The sequence below is a fragment of the Anoplopoma fimbria genome, chromosome 19, assembly GCF_027596085.1.
Source record: "Anoplopoma fimbria isolate UVic2021 breed Golden Eagle Sablefish chromosome 19, Afim_UVic_2022, whole genome shotgun sequence".
Classification (NCBI taxonomy): Eukaryota; Metazoa; Chordata; class Actinopteri; order Perciformes; family Anoplopomatidae; genus Anoplopoma; species Anoplopoma fimbria.
The window spans coordinates 22,269,037-22,288,466 of record NC_072467.1 but is presented as its reverse complement, the minus strand read 5'-3'; the positions used below and the strand labels follow the sequence as shown (position 1 = coordinate 22,288,466).

At 39.2% G+C, this 19,430-nt stretch overlaps 1 protein-coding gene across 1 annotated transcript in view; it reads left to right on the top strand.

Moving 5' to 3' along the window:
- peak1 (pseudopodium-enriched atypical kinase 1) overlaps window positions 1-19,430 on the top strand; it is a 102,009-nt gene that overhangs the window by 20,084 nt on the left and 62,495 nt on the right. Inside the window, 1 exon segment of the mRNA XM_054620091.1 lies at window positions 259-369. The gene's annotated coding sequence lies outside the window, so the exon portion shown is untranslated.

Sequence of the window (19,430 nt, the reverse complement as noted above, 5' to 3'; positions counted from 1 at the left end):
TTAGTTGTTTTTAGTACTATCTAAGCAGGTAGTTGGGGCATTTAGTTGTTTTTAGTACTATCTAAGCAGGTAGTTGGGACAACTAGTATACTAAATGTCCCAACTACCTGCTTAGATAGTACTAAATACAACGAATCAAAAACCCATCATTTTTAATTGTTTCTTTTAATAGCCTGTATTTGTGACTCACCAGGAGCACTTGATGGTGGCATTAACATGACATCTGCCCTCTTCGTCTCTTGCCTCCCTTGTCCGCAGGAACATTGGCTGCAGCCTCGAGATGCCCCGCGGCTTTGTCTGAATCAGCAAGTTCTGGTGCTTTCAGGCCCATTACACTGAACACAACAGGGGAGCTGCGTATCCTGGCAGGTAAGCGGAGTATAACGATTCTGTTTCCTGTTATTATCTGCTGTAGGGCCGCACAGTTCAGCATATCAAAACCGCCGCTTCAATTCACACCGTCATGCTGTCATTTTGTACATGACGGTAGTTCTGTCTGTTTTGAATTTAAAAGGAGATAAAAAATATATATAAAATACTCTTTTAAACGATTTAATGTGCTATGGGAGTTTCCCCTTTTCCTCTTCTTTAAGAGTTTGGTCTGGGTTGGGAACTGTTGCTGTAGTGGGCCTGTAAAAGCAATTGAGACATGAGTTCTACTGGTTTGTACAAATAAACTCCCGCACAAGTATACAACCACCTACAACATCACCACAACAAGGCGAAGAACTGGCATTATTGACTATAAACTTAAACAGACAGGCTGCTTTTGTCATGTTATTAGTTCTAGTCTTCCTTTACATACTATTTGAAGTAGTCTATTATACACAGGGTAAGTCATCCTTGTACAGGGAGACTTCTGCCCAGGCTGCAGAGTCTGATGTTTGTTACGTCTTTGACTTGGGCCCCCTCCATCTTCCTTTTTGCAACCATTGTGCTCACGCTTTGGCACAGAGGAACATCTACAAAGCAGGCAAACTTGTCAAGCTGTACAATATCGTTATCGGGTTAACTTGGCTCTGTTTGTCCGTCTGTAACATAGTGTAGGTCAATCCAGACCACATTTGTATATGAGTATAATATAAGTTCACCCGGTTCAGCTCATACTGAGAAGACTAGTTCACGCTACCAGACTTTCACCCTAATTATCCCCTCAAGGACAGTTTTTGGAGCTCCCAGAAAAATCACATATCTATGCATGCTTATTATCTGGACCTTTCAGATAGTCTCTCTGGGAGCTACAGCCAATGAGAATGCAAGACAATGGTTGAGAGGAAAAGTTGGACGATGGTTCTGTGTGTGTGTGTGCTATGAACCTAGAGAAAAAGGGATGAATTGTACGGATGTATTTGGAAAAGGTTTTGTGAACATGGTTGCCAACGACTACCTTAACAAGCATGACTGCAAGCATGGTATTACATCATATGTCAGCGCTCCGGTGTTCCTTTTTAGCATACACTCATCTTTCTCGTGCTGGGGAAATGATTTCATCCCTTCTGACTTCATGACCGAAGTATTTCAAAATTGTAGTTTCATGTCAACAACAAAGCTCAGCAGCTATTTCTGGCCACGTTTTGTTTTTGTTCTGTTTTGGCAGTTATTACGACGTGTACTTTGATGGCTCAGACTGCTATGTCGCCTGGTGTGTTGATTCAGAAAGTCCCTCTACGTTTAATGTTTAATGCGTTTAACGTTTAATGCCAACACGGTTGTCATCGCTGTTCTATTTCACATTGACAATACATTTTCCCCATTCCCTTCCCCCCCCCTGACACATTTGATTTGTTGTTGTGTCTCGCAAACATACCGTGCTCATGTTGCTACAAGAAGTTAAAATGGTGGATGTATTTTGAATTGTTTTGTCTTTTTGGTACGGAGGATGTTGAGCATACTGTATGCAGTTATATCACTAAAAGTATTTCTAACAATTTAATGAATAGCTATAGTAGTCCACTGCTTCATGCGAACGTCAAGGGTATCGGGGGTTCTGTGATCCAGATCTTCTCTTAACGTTGCATGCACTGTGAGGTCTCTCACGAATCTAATTACCTAATTAGAGCCGCAGCAAAATGGCTCGAGCGTAATTGGACTTGCGAGTTCTTTGTCCGAGTCCCACCAACAGACCCCCATGCACCATCTCTTCTCGTGGAGGAATCTTTAGGACGAGATGATTTGAGTAGGGGTTGTTTTTGACATAATTATCCTCTAAATGCTGATTCACGGATAGTGAGGTCATTAACTTCAATGTGTTCAAGATGATGTCAGAATGGGGCATCCACATCTCCTCTGGATTTCCTCTGGGGAACCCTAATTAGTGAGTTTGGAGACGGGGGGGGGTCTCCTGGGTAATAATTATCCTTGAATATGAGAGCAGCAGTGGTAGAATCAGAGCTGTATATCAGTTGCCATTAAACGCCAACATGTGTGCCGTACTTATTGGCACTCTTAAGTAGAGATAGAGTACTTGGAAGAAAGAATCGCCCATCTAAGCATTAATATGCAAGGAAGGCTTCATGATTTGGTTTAAAGAAAATGAAAATAATCTTTCTGCTTCTTGTCATTGCTATCAGTCAGTGGAACTTCAATTCATCCATCAATATGTGAAGAAATATACCAGATTTTATAATTTTCTTTTTGTCAGACCATTAAAATCATTGATTTAATTGAAAGGAGTATTTAAAAGAATATAAAAAAATGTTTTGAAATTAAAAAATGATAATAATTTTTTTTTTTACAGGTCCAATATTCATTTTACTGTACATATTTGGGCAAAATGTGGAAGTGCAATTTTTTTTTTTTTATAATTTAGCAGTAGAATAAAGTTACATCCTGTTTGTCCATCTTTGTTTTACTGGACTTTTTATGTTCAGTTTAGATGCCTGAGGCCAGACCGTTAAAGTCCCAGTGGAGTTTCTGACCACTCTGAAAGTCTGTGTGTATTGACTGGCAGTGTATATGTATAGATCCATCAAGATTACACACTGTTGACTCATGGAAGCTCTTTAAGTTACTCTGCTTATTGATTGCTGCATTTCCCCGCCGTGATTGTCCTTGATAAATGGATTAGGATGTGCCCCGGTGCTTTTTGCCTCTAGAGTTACCACTTCAACAAAGCTCACATAAAGTGCCCTTGCTATCTTCCTCCGACAGCAAACAGTGTAGAATTTTCACATTAGGACCTCATTGATAAGGTTTAAATCAATTAAACCATAGACAAGTATCTAACTTCCAGGAAATGTAGTGTGAAAGTGGAAAAGAAAACAACAAGATAGGCTTTGGATAGTAGTGTCCTTGAAGCCCATTGTGTCAATGGAGCCAAGGTCAGTGGAGATCAATAAATGAGTGGGTGTCTGAAACATGTATTCCCATCACACTCCTGCTCTCCCTCTCTCTCCCAATCCCTGACTTTCCCTCAAGGCCCCACTAAGCAGACTGTGGAAACCAGCAGCTGTTGGAGTTCCCATCAGCGCACCCCAGAGAGGGAAAGTGAAATTCCCCAAGGGAATCAAAGAAGTCTGAAACATCAATATCAAATGATCTATGGGTCGGCGATCTGCTCCATTTCTCCAACCATGAGTCAGGGGGAATCTCTGAGTTACCATCATAAATTCATTGAGTTAAACATTGGGTTATATACTGCTTTTTTAAATGCAAAGTAGTAAGTATTTACATGATGTAAGTAGGTAATTTATTACTAGTCAGATCCGGTTATGATTTAGGTTTGAAAAAACAATATATCATTCAAACCAACTGGAGCCACCTTTTCAAATATCAGTAATTGCTTAAGTATTTATTGGCACCTGGTACATTCCTTACATTCCTTTAATAAATAAACATTTATCTTTAAGAAAACAAGCCTGTTGGCCTTCATCCCAACAACAGTGACCACACGTTTAAATCAATTTCTTGCTTTCTCTTGCCATCACCTGCTGACGGACCAAAGGTCAAGTAGTAAAATGACGTCAGTTTGACATCTTTAACCTTTTGGGTCCAGTGGGAGCCTTGGCGGACTGAGGCAGCCCATTCAAACTGGTTCGAGAGGGTTGGGTGGCAGTGTCCCTCCCCCCGCTCCCTCCACGCTGTTTGCTATAGTTATCCCAGGCCTGTTTCAACTTAGTTATGGCAGGAATGTGCCATTGCATGAGAAGAGGTCACCCCTGCCACGGCTCTTCCCCGTTCCTGAGTCAAGGCTGCCAAGATATGGACATGCTTTCCCACGCATGCATGCATCCGTCCATCCGTCCATCCTCCCATTCATCAATGTGGAATGTTGATATTTATTATTCATGGAGCTTGACTGAGCTTTATCCAGACTCTTTAGAGGAAGTATCAGGGTTGTCTTTTTATTCAAAGCTCCACTTAGTCTGGTTTCTAAATAAACCTATGCTCTAGTTTATTGTTCATCATTAATTAATATCTTGTTTCACTTCAAACCAGCCTTAGAGTTGCTTTGGTCTCACTGTGTTAGTTAATATCATTATTTTACAATTAGCATATTTTTTTTATCAAAAGAGTGCCGGTTGTTTGATCACTTTGGACCACCTATCTATTCATATTTCTCAGAGAATGAATCCAACGGACTTTGGTGAACACCTGGCTTTTCCTAGTCACCATGATTTTTTTTTTTTTTTTGTTATTTGCTGAAAAATTGCAGCAACTGTCTAATTGTGACAACTTTCATGTCCCGACTTTTGTTCTTGTGCCATCATCTGGTCAAAATTTCACTTAATACTTTGGTATATGACCAAATAGCTGCTAAACCAACACGGTCAACATGTTAAGCATTGTACCTGCAAAACATCAACATGCTAGCATTATCACTGAGCTTGTTAGCATGTTGATTTATACATTTTCAGCTGAAGTACAGCCTCCCACGTCCGCTGTAGAGTCTTGATCACGTTTTTTTTCTTCTCTGATCTGTGGCCGACATTGAGCCCTGCACACACTGTTCCTCCAAAATGCCTCCAAATCTTCCCAAGTGTATTGCAATGCAAACCACAACAACGCCATTTAAGCTGCTTTCCCACATGCTTCCTAACCCATAAAGGCAGGGGCAATTTACTGTGTCTCCCATCTTGTGGGATTAGAGGCTGGAGTCGGTTTTTCAGTGTAAGATGTTCTAGTAATTAGCCAGCCCAGGACATTCACTGTAAAACTTTCATCATCTGCTCTGGTGGGAACAAAAGCAGCCACATTCGCATGCAAGGGTCAATTAGATTTTTGAGCATTTGTGTGACAGTTCACATTGTTATTATCCAGACACAGGGATATTCCTTATAATGCGTCCAATAATTGCCTTGGGATGGAATGGGTTAGTCATTTTTCCATGTGCATAAAGAGGCAATTTAGTGTTCTCTCCAAAAAAAATCATGTTACCTTGGTTACACTATGTTTTTGTTTCCAGTGCTGACTAATGTAAATCATCTGGAAAAGAACTGATGTAAATGACTATTTTTCACTGTAATGATATCAACCAGCAAAGTCAGACTGTAGGTTCAGCTACAGACAGCAGATCTGGAGCTGTTGGTTGAACATGGACTCTGGTGGAAGGCCAGTTTCTATGTCAAATTAGATGTATAGATGATTGTTTTTGGATCGCGTGAGATGCAGATAAACTTCATTTAAAATTCACAGTGGATGCTAATCTATCACGGACGTTACTGACTTCCAACCTCAAATCAGCTCTCTATTGGAGAGGGGGAAGTTCCCGACTTTTGAAAATAGATCTAGTTACTTCGCACGGCGACACATAATCTATGTTTCAGATTTATTGGTCACCAGTCTGCAGAAGGACTTTCAACTTGATCTGCGCCAAGCCCTCCAGTCTGACCACCTATTGTTTCACTGTTTAGTCAACCTTGTCTTGTCAGGCTCTTCAAACAAGCTGAAGTATCAGCTGTTCGCCCCCCCCCCCCTCCCCCTCCGCCGCCCCCACTGCGTGGTTTCTGCTTTGAAGATGGAATGAGAAATTAGATTTCATGCTTTGTAGTTGATTAAAGTTGAAACGGAACATTTCTAAAAGATGGATCACTGTTTTCCAAGGGAGTGATGCCTCTGTCTTTCATATCAAATAGCCCTGAGCCTTTGCTTTATATCAGCAGTGTAGTCACAGCTCTGTCTCTACAGTCACCTGACCACTAAAGCATACACTTGTTTTGCAGCTGCACAAGCAGATAGAGGGTCTGATAGAAGGGCATTTGACTATAGTATGATTGGCATATGTCTTTTTTTGATTTTGAACTTGCAAATATATTGCACAATATTTTATTGTTGGGAGTTAAACAGCTTTAAAACTCATTTGAGAGGCTTGTAACATAAGGGGTGTTTTGTGTTGTTTTTGAAATGGCCTTTTCTAATAATAATCATAAACTTGTTAAGTTGCTAATCTTATTTCTGCCCTAGCTTATTTGCAATTGTTCAGAAATGTTGTGATATGCCTCCTGGATAGCTAAATCTATTGAATTCAAACTATTATTTCTGTCTTAAACCCTCGGGCGCTTTCAAAATCATATTTTTCATTTTCAGTAAGCCAATAAAAGTGTATAGAAACTTCCAAACGTGATGGGGAAAAAAACAACTGTAAAAGTTTTGCCATCCCCAGTTCAAAGTATTATTTATTTCTCCCGGCTATTCTTTAAAGTTGATGAACATACAGATTGTGTGGGGGGGGGGTCTTATTTTCTTTTACCACAGGACACAAACTAATACCTGATTGATGTCACCCAGTATTGGAGGTGATATGCAAGGCAGGATAAAGAATTGGTAGAACATTGCCTGCGAGGGATTTATCATCCTGTCAATTTTTGAAGGGATTTAGCTGCTGTTAGAATCACATTATAACTGGAAGTAGAACCTCGGCACACATTACGCCGCACCAGATTTATTGACAACCCCGGGGGGGGGGGGCTGTTCTATTGAATGCCACTGCTGAAAGTGTATAATTTTTTTACCGGAAGGAGGTTTTGAGCGGCCATGGGCTCTGTAAAGATTAGTGTATGATGATATGATGTAAACTACATTGCTTCCCAGAAGAAAAAGAAAGAGGGATGGGTAGAGTTTCCAGAACTCTTCCTCCTTTTTTCACAGTCTACAGATTTATTATGTAATCCCCTCTGTCACAACTTTATTAAGCCTTCAGCATATGAAAATACTGGTTCAGACCAGTGTAACTACTGACCGTTGTTATCTGGGTGGATGTTATGAGAGAGGAGACTTGAGTCTTTCTGCTCCGTATGTAATCTTGCGTTGTTGTGACTCCTCTACACCCGGCCAGAGGCCCGTTCATCCCGCCCTCTGTCGCATGTTTTTCCAGCTGTGTTTACATGCCAGCTCTGTGAAAACTTGAAATGTGAGGTGAATGCCTTCCTCTGTACCAGACCTCTGACATCTGTCACGACTTAACATCATCCATGTGTCCTTTACCCGTTACATGACGCATAGAAGCTAGTTGTGAGCTCTTTTACACAATAAAAACACTTTTATGTTAAAGATATTATCTTTTATTCTTATTTCATCTGTTTGTTTGATCTTATTTTCTTCAGCTTCATACTAATGCTGCAAAGTTTGAACTTCAAAATAAGAATAATCTTTGAGAAGGTTAGATGGTGAAAGTCTCTACATATTTAAATTACCTTTTAAATATTTCATGTCAGTATATAAGAAACCAATCTTAAAAAAAACATTTTCGCTTCTATGAAATATAAATGGGAAGGAACAGTTAATCAATAATCTTTGTGTTTTCATTTTATACAGCCATTACATTTTGAACAGCCAGTATAATAATTGGTTTCCAGCTTATAAAATGAAGATGTCATCAGCTAGACACCAAATATTAGCTGAGATAGATATACCTCATTATTTTGTAAACTCAGCCGGACATTGATTTATTACTCAGAACTCAGAAATATTCAGATGAGTTAATTCTGCCCCCAATATAAAGTTTTGTGGGGACAGAAACATTGGAGCTGCACTGAAGCAGACACTCTTAATGCTGAACCTCTGTTTCCCACACAAACCTATTTCCTCTATGGCAAATAATGCATGGAAGAAAAGCATCCACACTATATGCATTATGATTAGTATGGAAATTGATCCTCTCAGCTAAAAGGTATAGCCGTTCGTCTGTGGTGTACAGCATATTGGATCTATGAGGGTCCACTTCTTGGCCCTAACCCCCGCTCTGCTGCTTTGTTATTGATCATTTGCGCTCTAATTTGGCCAATTTCATTCAGAATGTAGCAATCTGTATGCATGCAATGCAGTCAGCCAGGGGCCTGGGAATGAGAGATTTTTTGGTGGCAGAGGCAATTTGTGGTGATGGATGACCTTAAAGGGTCAGCCAAGAATAATCACCTTCTTTTACATATTGTTGAATCGGACAATAGCACATATAAAAATCCACAAAAACAGATTTTTAAGAGTCTGAAATCTCCATAAATGTTGTGCTCACTTTGATCTACAGTCCTTGACATCAAAGTCAATCCTTGGATTAAAAAAATGTAAGTTAGACTGATGACACGCAAGTTTACCTGCATACAATTCAATTTAGCATTACCCAGGTCAACTTGGTGTGCGAGTGCTGTTTTAGTATTTTTTTTAATTTGCCTTTTAGGACTTTAGTTCACTTAACGATACGTTGGAGTTTCAGCGATCAGTTAGTGACAGTGATTAGTTTGGGCTTTGTTGCGTTTGAAATTAAAGTTGACAAGAATGTTTGCAGGGTTTGTAAAGCAGCAATAGATAATGCATCAATATAGTTCAATAACAATATTCCTAAAAGTTTAAGTGGTTATTTTTGCTACTTTGTTCCCAGCTTACTGTGTTGCAGAGTAGCAATTTACAGTTAGTGGTGTTTGAGTGTTAATTTAATGTACTGCAATGCATTAGTTGAGAATATCACTAAATTGGCGGTGGAGTATAGACAGAGCCAGTTTAACTCGACACTTGATTAGTCTGGCTGAAAGAACTGCCACAAAAATATCACATCATGTAAATTCTATTCATCAATCATATTTTCATATCGCCATTTAGCTTGAGCAATCATGACATGACTGGCTATTTTTATAACAAAGATGGACAGACATTGAAAAATGAGAGTGTTTCCAACAAAGGCAGAAACCAGATGGGGGTCCTGAACTGGTAATGTCATCAAGATGTTAAACACTGGAGTGATGTCACTGAGAAAGAATGAGGGATGATTAAGACAGAATGACTACCGGGGGAACTTTTTTGGTAGAAGTGTGCCTTCTTTGTTTCTGTTCTTGTACCATGGGGATAACCTCATAGGATCCGGCTCATTAGGGTTGAAAGCTATTTATAAGTGTAAGATATTGCGATTAAAAATCTCACTTAGAAGAGCATGTTAAACTGCCAAAGATGTAATATATATAACCTAATCATGGATTAGTCTGCATAAAGATAAAACATCTTTATTTCCCAACATGTACATAGTTAAATTCAGCCACGTTTGGATTAAAATAGAGGCCTTTCATTTTAGGGCCAGTATTTGCAGAAGCGTGTTTAAGCGAATAGAAGGTATTTATGTGAATATGGAATGTATTTTTAACTTGTGTCAGTTCGTGACTACAAACAAAGAAAGAGGCTGGAGCACATAATCACATATCCCTGAGGAACCTTGAGAAGAAAGTTAAAACCAAAGAATGCTTTTGTTTCTAGAGGGGTGAGGACTGATGTTATGTTATGTAAACTGCTATGTTGTGTCTCATAAAAACCAAGATTATGATGGTTTCCTTCCAATGTCGTAAAATAACTTTCTGTCCATGGATTGCAAGTCTGTCTCTTGTGTGTTACTCTTTTGCCAGAAGGCCCGCAGAGCCAAATCTGTCTTCTGATGCCAAATGGCCGAAGTGAAATTAGATTTTAGGTAGCTTGGCAGTGGACAGGGAAAAGTGGAAACTATATTAGGAGAGAAAAGTAGGACAGGGTTAAAAAAAAAAAAAAGAAAAATTGAATATTTCTTTCAATACTCCATCAAGGTGAAAAAGAAACTTGGTGAAAAGTTTGATGAATCCCAGATGGATTATTATATCCACTGCAGAGTTTTTATTGTTGTGCTAAGGCCTTGCAGAAGAGTACACATGGTTTTCAGGACTGGAAAAGTTTGGCTCAATATGATCAATCTCCACACAGCAGATACATCTATATTTAACAAATGTATTATTACAATTATAAGCTATAAAGATCAAACCAGCCAAGTCCAACATTAACTGCTTTTGATTGAGATGACATGATTGTAACTAGCGTTCCTTATCCTGTCTACCAAACCTTGGAGCACATGTTTATATCTTCATTACATCTTTTTTTCTCCATTGGATTTTGGATTATTGCAGAAAATGACCTCATGGGCAAACATACTTTTATTAAACATGTCTTGTTCAGCATCATAAACACCACATTGATGATTTTTGAAGCATGATGCAATCGCCAGAATTGAAAAGCCAACGTTAGGCTATAAACGAACTACACGATATCATGACTTCACGCCACCACCAATAGGCTAAAGGAGAACTAGGGTTGATTCGTGCTGACGTTTCGGTTGTCTCATTTAGTCGCTTATTAGCAAATTCAGGAGTTAGGTATTTACTGATGACTTTTATATTGGAAAATAAAACGTTAAAATATCCTTAAGTTATTCGCAGACCCTTTATTAGGCATCTACCCAACAAGCCATTAAAAGACCCATTGACCTGAAACTAGGGATCTGGAAGTACAAAAATGCTACAGTAACTATTTTCCGGTATTCAGGTTCCTGCAGCACTTTATTATGGTTTGTGGACTAATGAAGAACCTTCTTAGCACTGCAGCCGCACCCAATACTGGTCTAAATTGATCTTGTCAGGAAGAACACACCTCAACGATCCAACTGGAAGGAGATACAAAGATGACGTAGCAAGAAAAAGAGCATAACAAATGAAAATCATCATAAACTGTATTTGCATTTCATGTTGGGGATATCACCTGATGTTCAGTCAGTCCCTCTTATGGAAACTAAAGGAATTTTCTAGAAGCAGTGAAGTGAACAATGTGCTTTTATCGACCATCCTTGACAGTGTGCTTAATGTCCCGGTACATTTAAAAAAATGGCAGTTTCCATATATCACCATCAAATTTGTCCTCACTATGCAGGTATATTACATTGGGAATTGTCCTTCTGCTCACTGAAGTTCACAATCAGTTTTAAGGATCAATAGTTTTCCTTTGCTGCAGTAGTTTCCTTAGCAGCCATGTTCTCTCATCTACTGTTACACAAAACCCCAAAAGATGACTTGCTAAGAGTCTTTCTACCTTTTATTCTGTCATCATTATTGTGTCAACACTAAACATTTGATCTATACCTGTAACTCACATAAATCTTAAAACCTGCCAGGCCATAAAAGTCCGCCCAAAATGTAGTGTATTCCCTGTTTTGAAAAGAATCAGAGCCACAATCCAAACGATGTTGGTCCCATGACACATGAAGCTCATCATGACATTACCAAGGGTAAAATCCACACAAATCCAGAGCTACATCGTTACGAATCCACAAACCCTGTCGGGTTGCAACGTGACATGAAGGCTTTGAAGGCTCTGAAGGCTCTTCATCGCCTGATTGGTGGTTCTGGCTGCGCTGTGGCGTCCTGTTACTGCATGTCTCTCACAAGCTCAGCTGTTGATGGAATGCGAGGTTGGTAGAGTCTGAAATATTTGTTGGCAGACTGGCATAGTTGTGCAAGCATTGGCGTTCACCACTTCGTGCCAGAGCAAAGCCACCAAGCACTGCGTCTGGAGTTGTGGAAAACAGTTTGTAATGCCTAAGGTATAAAGTATTCTGAATATTGGTGTCATGATTCAACTAACTGCAATAACTTTAAATGAATGAGCGGACATTGAAAAATGCATTTATTTATTTTTTAGATCGACTCACTGCTGGACATTCCTGAAGCAAACACACATATAACATATTGTAAAAATATCTTGCGGCATCTTTTCCTTTGCAAACCCGTCCTTAGCAAGCCCAATTATACAAAAACACATTTCATTTTCCACACTGCCCTCTTTTAAATTGTATGTACAGTGCTGCTCAAATCAAATCCTGCTTTCATGGTGATCCACAGCGGCGCTACCAGTGACTCCCCTCATTATTTGTTACCCGTTGAATATTACGAATTACACTTCAAAGGGCTAATTTAGGCCCGGCATCCTATAAATAGAACCGCGTGACACGGGGCTGTAAGGCGCAGCAGGGATTGCCTTCGCTCACTGTTCTAATGACTCCATTTCTATGCATCGGGAGCAGAGCTGATGGATTTTGAAGTCTCGCTGCCCTTTTTTGATGACTCAGTCATCAGATCTATAACGCTCTTCATGAGGGTCGAAATATTCTGCTTGAGGCCGGCCGTGTGACGTTTAATGAGTATTGAGAAAGTGACATAATGACTTTGACGTGTGGTCCCACCATTATTTTTTTCTCATTACCTGTCATTCCCTCTCCCACTTATGGAATAACTATCCCCTACTGTTTTGAGTGTCAAAGCAGACCCAGCTCTCTGACGTTTTTCTGAAAATGTATTGATTGGGCTTCAAATTCAGACTGTCAAACTCCAACAAAACACGTGGCACCTGCATAAAACATGAAGACCCATTTGCATATTGTTTCCAATTTAAAATCATACTGGCAGGTCGCCGTGCATTGGAGGTTCAGGATTGGTGCTTGGTGTCCTTTCCCCCAACATTCACATGGAAAATGCTGAATTTTCCAACATATCTCCCCAAAATCCCAGATCAGGATCCCAAACATTCCTGCAGTTTAGTGCCATAGGCTGGGTGTTGCACTGAAGTGATGAAGAGTCCACCAGAGAGAGAATTGATACATTCAGAAAAAGTTTCCAGAAAGAGATGCATGGCAAAGTGACAAGAACGGCATAAGACATGTTTACTCTATGCTATGGATAAGTTGGCAGGAGTTTTGCAACATTCCCACAGCAGATGTAATGAAGAACATGTATATTTTTTCCTTTTTTAACATCTCAGAAAGCACCAGAATGCTTAATTTACATGTTAAAATTGTAATAATTATGCCTGTGTGGTTAGAAAAAGATCACCCTTTTCATCGTGCTTGCTTAGGGCCTGGAAAATATCTTCATTGCCTAGTTTTCAAATGATGTGTGCACCATATTACTCTGTTAAGTTTCCCCTATCCCTCCCTTTGTATAGGCATACATCCAGCAATCTTTTGTGGAAACACATGGCAGAGAGAGCCCTTTCTTTTCCACTTTCTTCATTCTTTGTATTCCCCCAACGTCTTTGCATCTCTACTTCTCTTTGTCTCTGCCTCTTTTTGTCTCCCTCTTGTGTGTTTCTCTGTTTCTTAGAGGGTACTTCACAGGTTCTTATCACGTATTTAGTCTGAGACTGGCCCTCAGAGACCTGCTGCAATCAGCCCGGAGCAGGAAGCCAACACGAGCAGACTATGAAGAGGACATTATCCTCTACTTCTCGAACAATCACGACCCTCTTCTATCTTTCCCGTCGGTCCTCCCTCTTCCTCCCCTTCACCTCTCCCAATTGTTGTTGACAGGAGCTCATTGTTTTAGCTCTGGGTATTCATTGCTCTCTAAAATGTGCCCCTGTTATGAAAGTCGATCATCCATGGAGAGTATTCAGTTCCAGTGAATGCAGTTCCAGAGATTTCTTTGAAATGTTAAAAGCTTGTAGAGGAACACAGAGTGTTCAACTAATGCGCAGAAATGAGAAATTCTGGGGCAAGTGTGAAATCTTCAGATAACGGCTGTTTTTATGTTTTGAACATGAGGAAGACGAGATGCAGAGATTAGACGTTTGGAATGAGGTGATCTCTCAAAGCACGTATGTATAGATAAAGCCTGCAGTGTTTTAGATTTGATATACTTTTATAGTGTTTTTTGGGGAATTTAGTACATACATCTTCAGCATATTCCATGCTAAGCGAGTTAACTAGTGGCTTATTGTCCACATCCAATGCTTTATTGTGATAGATTTAAATACCTTTTATTATTCAGCGTTGGTGTGTCATTCTCTATCCATGCACCCCCTGTTATCTACCCAAAACTTCAGTCCTATAAATCATGAAATCATTAAGTTAAGAGTTTATACTGATGATGAAGCCATAGTAGTATCTAATATGTCACTGATAGCTGAATGTATGAGTTCCTGTATTTTATTTCAATGAAAAAGTACCATATATATATATATATATATATACATATATATATAAATATATATATATATATATATATATATATATATACACACACACACACACACACACACACACACACACACACACACACACACACACACATCAGGACCAATGGCAAAGGGAAAGCTATATATGATTCACATTCACATTAAATTCTCCACACTGTCCCTTATTTTTGTGTCGGGACTAATAAAGGATTATCTTATCTTATCTTATTTTCTGCAAACCAACTGCATAGTGAGTCAAGATATAATAGTTATGATAAGGATGGAATACTATTAATAATTACGATATAGTGAAAACAATACTGTAGTGACCTTCAAGTCCAAAAAGAGAAATTGAAATGTTCTATATATAAGTTGCTTTTAAGCCTTGTATATTTCTCTGATGGACTAAGGTGTGAGGTGAGGCATCGTGATGTATGACGTATCAGCATTTACTGGTCTGAAGCGGATAAACTGCTGACAGGATATTGGGCCAGTTGACAGTATCAAGCTCTGTTCAATCAGCCCTTACAAGTTGTTAACAGATTACAGACCACATCTGGATCCGTATGCAGGAATAGGAAGTGGAGCATGGCAAGGACTGATAATGAAAGCACATGGCTGATACTGGGTGTTCTGTGTGTAGAGTTCAGTACAATGCTCATGGATTTCTCCAGAATGACTGTAAGCCTGCCCATATATTTATATCTAACTGAATGATGCCAGATTATTTTCGTCTTGTTTGTGTCGTGTCATTTAGCTTTTGTAACAAGAACGGAAACAGCAGACATAAATAACCAAGTTGACAAAAGCCTACGCCGAATCATTTTTGTCATTTGCTCGTACTTACTTGTGCCTTCCTTGTCAGGCTGGACAACGTATAACTAAAATACAATGTAGAAGATGTATTTATTTCATTAGATCCTAAACAATTTGTCCTCCTTTCACAAGGCATTGTTTGTTTGAGAGTCAGCTCAATGACACCTCACAGAATGAACAGAATGTCTTCAGATCTTGAATTAGGAACAGACAACCTCGACCTCACACTTAGTTACATTTGTCAGCATGCACTATATTGGAAAGTGAACTACAATGAGATGTTTTGATGGAAAACATCCCTCGGTATGAAGGCGCCCTCTGACACACTGGAGGAAAAATTACCCAGATGCTGTATGAAGCTGTACTCACTTAGTTTAATAGAAAGTTCTAGATCTCGCTGACATCCAAAATATATTATATTGGCAGGAAGATAAGCATTTTTTGTTTGCCATTTTTTCTTCTGCCTGAGGCGGTTTGCTTAGCTGTACACGCATGATGAGGTGACATCAAGGGAGACGAGGTTTCAAAGAATGAAGCTGGGAGACGAGCACAAACCAAATTATAGTAACAGATCAGATTTACCCTTTCCCTGAACTTTATTAGAATATGAATACAATCTTAACCTCTAATGAGGCTCAGCTGTTTTCACTTTGAAATGTCACTTCTGTTGACGTGCTACAGGTGTGATACGTCTGATTTACTTTAATTAGTTCCTGTGACCAGATGAGGCAAAGGCTGACAATATGTGTACCACATGGTTTCTTAGGTAACTGTTTCTTTGTACTCTCCGACTATTGTTGCTCTGCACTCAATGTAATTTTTTGTTTCCTCCTTTAAATGACAATAGATAAAGAAGATGATGGACAAACTATACATTTTGTCCGTAGTGACATTTTCAAGACCAAGTCATCATTAGACGACACCGCTGCCATTGTTATAATGACAAATATAAGATTAACAGCAAAATAATAAAACCTAAACAACAGATCATAACAAGACAAAATATAAGCAACAAATACACACAATCAAGAAGAAAAACTCTGAAAAAACTCTGAAAGTCTTACTTCCAATAATTCTTGGTCTTCCTCTTCATAAAATATCAAGATACATTTAATTTCATTAAGATATTCTATGTAAAGCCCTGTTATCCTGTTACTTTTCCTCATAGAATCAATTAAACCCCTAACAGATATATATTTTTTAAAAAGCCTCTCTATTTTGTTGAATATTTTGCTCCCCTGAAGGGTTCATTTTTAAGTTATTCAAATGCATAAAGTAGTTGAAATTGTAGATGAGAAGACAACAGAAGGGAGGGTGAAGATGGAATATTGAAAACTCTTAAAACTCTTTGAACTTTTCTTTAGACCCTTTGGAGTGCCCTCCTTTTGTCATAGGTCAGCCACACAACGGTTAGTTAACCTGTTTTTTTCAGCCATTCCATACTTAAACTATGACTCATTATTTTATGGTCCCAGATTGACATTGCATCATTTAATCACTCCCCCCCACTTTATCGTTTTTACTCGGGTTAGGCTATCAAATATCCCTCTCTCCTGAATATTTCATGCCCTTTCTATGGTTAAGTGAAATGCTTCAAGACTGATCTGTCGTCGTTGAGCTCCATTGCTTGCTGGCCTTTACCCTTCAAGTGGGAGAGATTCTGAGATTGTAACTATTAAATAGGATCAAATGACCCTGTTTGATATTAATTTAAAATCATGGCCATGCTCGAAGAAGCTTTAGAAGTAAAAGCCCAGTGTCTTATGTAGAATTTAATCACCTTGTAAATTATGTAATGTAATATAATGAGAAGAAAGTTCATGAGAAGAAAAATGAATCACACTCCCCTTTATGTATCGCATCAGCAGGTAACATCTAGTATGAAACCTGAATGGTTTTTAGATGACCTGGTTATCGCAGTCTCGATGTTATAAACAATAAAGAGTAAACGCAAATGAGAAGCAGAATGAGGCAGTGAATTGTAATTCCCCTCAGCTTGTTATTCCTATAGACCCTTTTACAGCCGATGTGATGATTACATCACGGTGTTAGCTGGAGGCAAAACAAATTACCTCAGAGCAGTGGGCTGAAGTTACACATCAAATATGTCATCTTGCTGTGCTGTTAGGTACCAGAATCCATATTGCAAACATTTGAGTTCATAAACTGTGAGTCTAGCCTTAAGCGAGCTACAATATTGGCCATGCTTTTCAGAGATTGAGTGAAAGATGTTGCTCATAGTTAAGCTAAGCCTTCTGCTAACCTCCTCAGCTGTCACAGCCGCTGCACCGCTCGCACAGAAAGCTAGTTTAGCCTCACAGCTAGTGGAATTGGCAAGGAGACTAGCGTGCGGCTGGCTATTTAGCTGGCTTGCTAGGGCTGCCATGCTTTTTAATGCAAATTTGGTGACAGAAAATGATACAAAAAAGTTATAATTTATCTGGTGATACGCTGTGATAAGAGTGTTGGGATGAAGCTTTAAGTTGTTACATTTTTACTCATTTAGCTTCTGACTAGTTCCTAGCTTCCTTGCTAATTCCACTATGCTTTCATGCTAATAAACATTAGCGGCAGCGCGGGGTCTACTGTCCGTTTGCCTCACAAGCCAGCTGTCGTCATATAAAAATATATGAATATTAGATTATTATTAAATAAAAATAAAACAAGCCAACAAAACTTGCTAGCCAGCGTCAACTTTTGTGTTCAGAGAATTATTCGGCCTCCTTTTCGTCCACATTTTTACTGATAGAAGAGGAGTCTATATTTAAGGGCATTTCAGACTTGTAGCATCACCACGCTGTAACATTAATAACATGTCGTTTCTTAAGCATGCCAACATTACGCCTGTTGCACCCCTGCCCTTTTCATAAACACACTCATACTTCATATTTTCTTGTGTTACAATTCCAGACCTAACATCTGGGGTCATCTTCTTTTTGTTCATTCTGTACATTCAACTCTGGAAAAGTTCACGTGTTTCTCTCAGCTTAAAACATATTTTTATCCGTTGGACACATCTTCAGCTCACTTCTGCTCATACTACAGCAGCTCCATTCACATATTTCTATTGACTCTGTTCGCATTTGAGACATTTTTTCTTTTTTTTCATTGCATTCAAACCGAACAAAGTGTTACAGTGTATGTTTACGAACATACACTGTGAAATAAGGAACATTCATAATAGCATGTCAAGTTATACTTAAATAGTGATGTTTGTTGTTATTTCATAGTGACTTGATTTTGACCCGACTTTCCTGAAATGTATGATTTAAGGCAGGGGGTGTTTTTTTTAGGCAACTTTGATTATTACAACTTACCTACAAAAGAAACCTGGGCTGTAGGTTAAAAGTGAAGCACAGGTCAGTGCTCCTACACTGTCGGTGAATTTTCCATTCAAAAGCGTGAACGCCGAGTGCCTTCACGGAATGCGAGAGTGTTCAAGCTCACTTCTGAAATCCCTCACAGAAAGCTGTCTCGTCCTACTCGACAGGCGAACGTAGGCGCAGTCCATCATCGAATCAAAGCCTGCCCGAGTGTCACTCACGCGCTGGTGGTCTAAAAATCCAATCCTGGAAAAAAACATTTCATCATTCTCCCCCTTGGCTTTTAAAAGAAGTCATCCAGTGAGTGGACTGCATCTCATCAGTTTATCACACTGATGTACAGTGTGTGGGCACTAGACAGTGGCTTTGCATGTCGACAACCTTTTAGCTTGATTGCGAGACCCTAAGCTCTAGAGCCCGTGCTCACCACTTTGAGGAAGTAAGGACCAGTGTGCATCACATTTCTTAACTGTCTCAAAGCATCCACGCAATCCACTTGTCAAGCACCAAATTGTCGTAGTCCAACCCTGCCGGTGAAGCAAGCCGAGTGCTTTAAACCATTATGCTGTACTTTCGAAGCATATTTGCACATGGAACTGTCCAGCCATTGAGGAGAATCTGATAATAGTCATATATATATATATATATACACTTTTTCATAAGAATGAGCTGGTTACAGATAATAGGTTTGCTTGAGGGAGAACATTTCCTCATGATAAACTGCTGTTGTTTCCTGTTTTTCCTGGCCATTATCATTTATATATTGCTTCTCGAAAATTAATTTTGATTGTTCCGTGAATTTGACATGGCTTTGGGCTTCTTCTTAGTCAGAGATGTCAATTGCCTCAAAGTTCTAATGCATAAATCTGAAAAAAAACAAAAACTTTACCTTCATAAAAGCTCCCGCAGAAACCGATTTACCTTGGAATAATTCAGACAGTTTCTCAATTCCACCAGCATTAATTGCAGAGCTCAGATACTCCGGCGCTGCATATAGAGGGCAAAAACAATTCTGTGCTTTGCCATTATCACTTTCAGTCACCCGGCTCCCCGAGCTCAACCTCACTG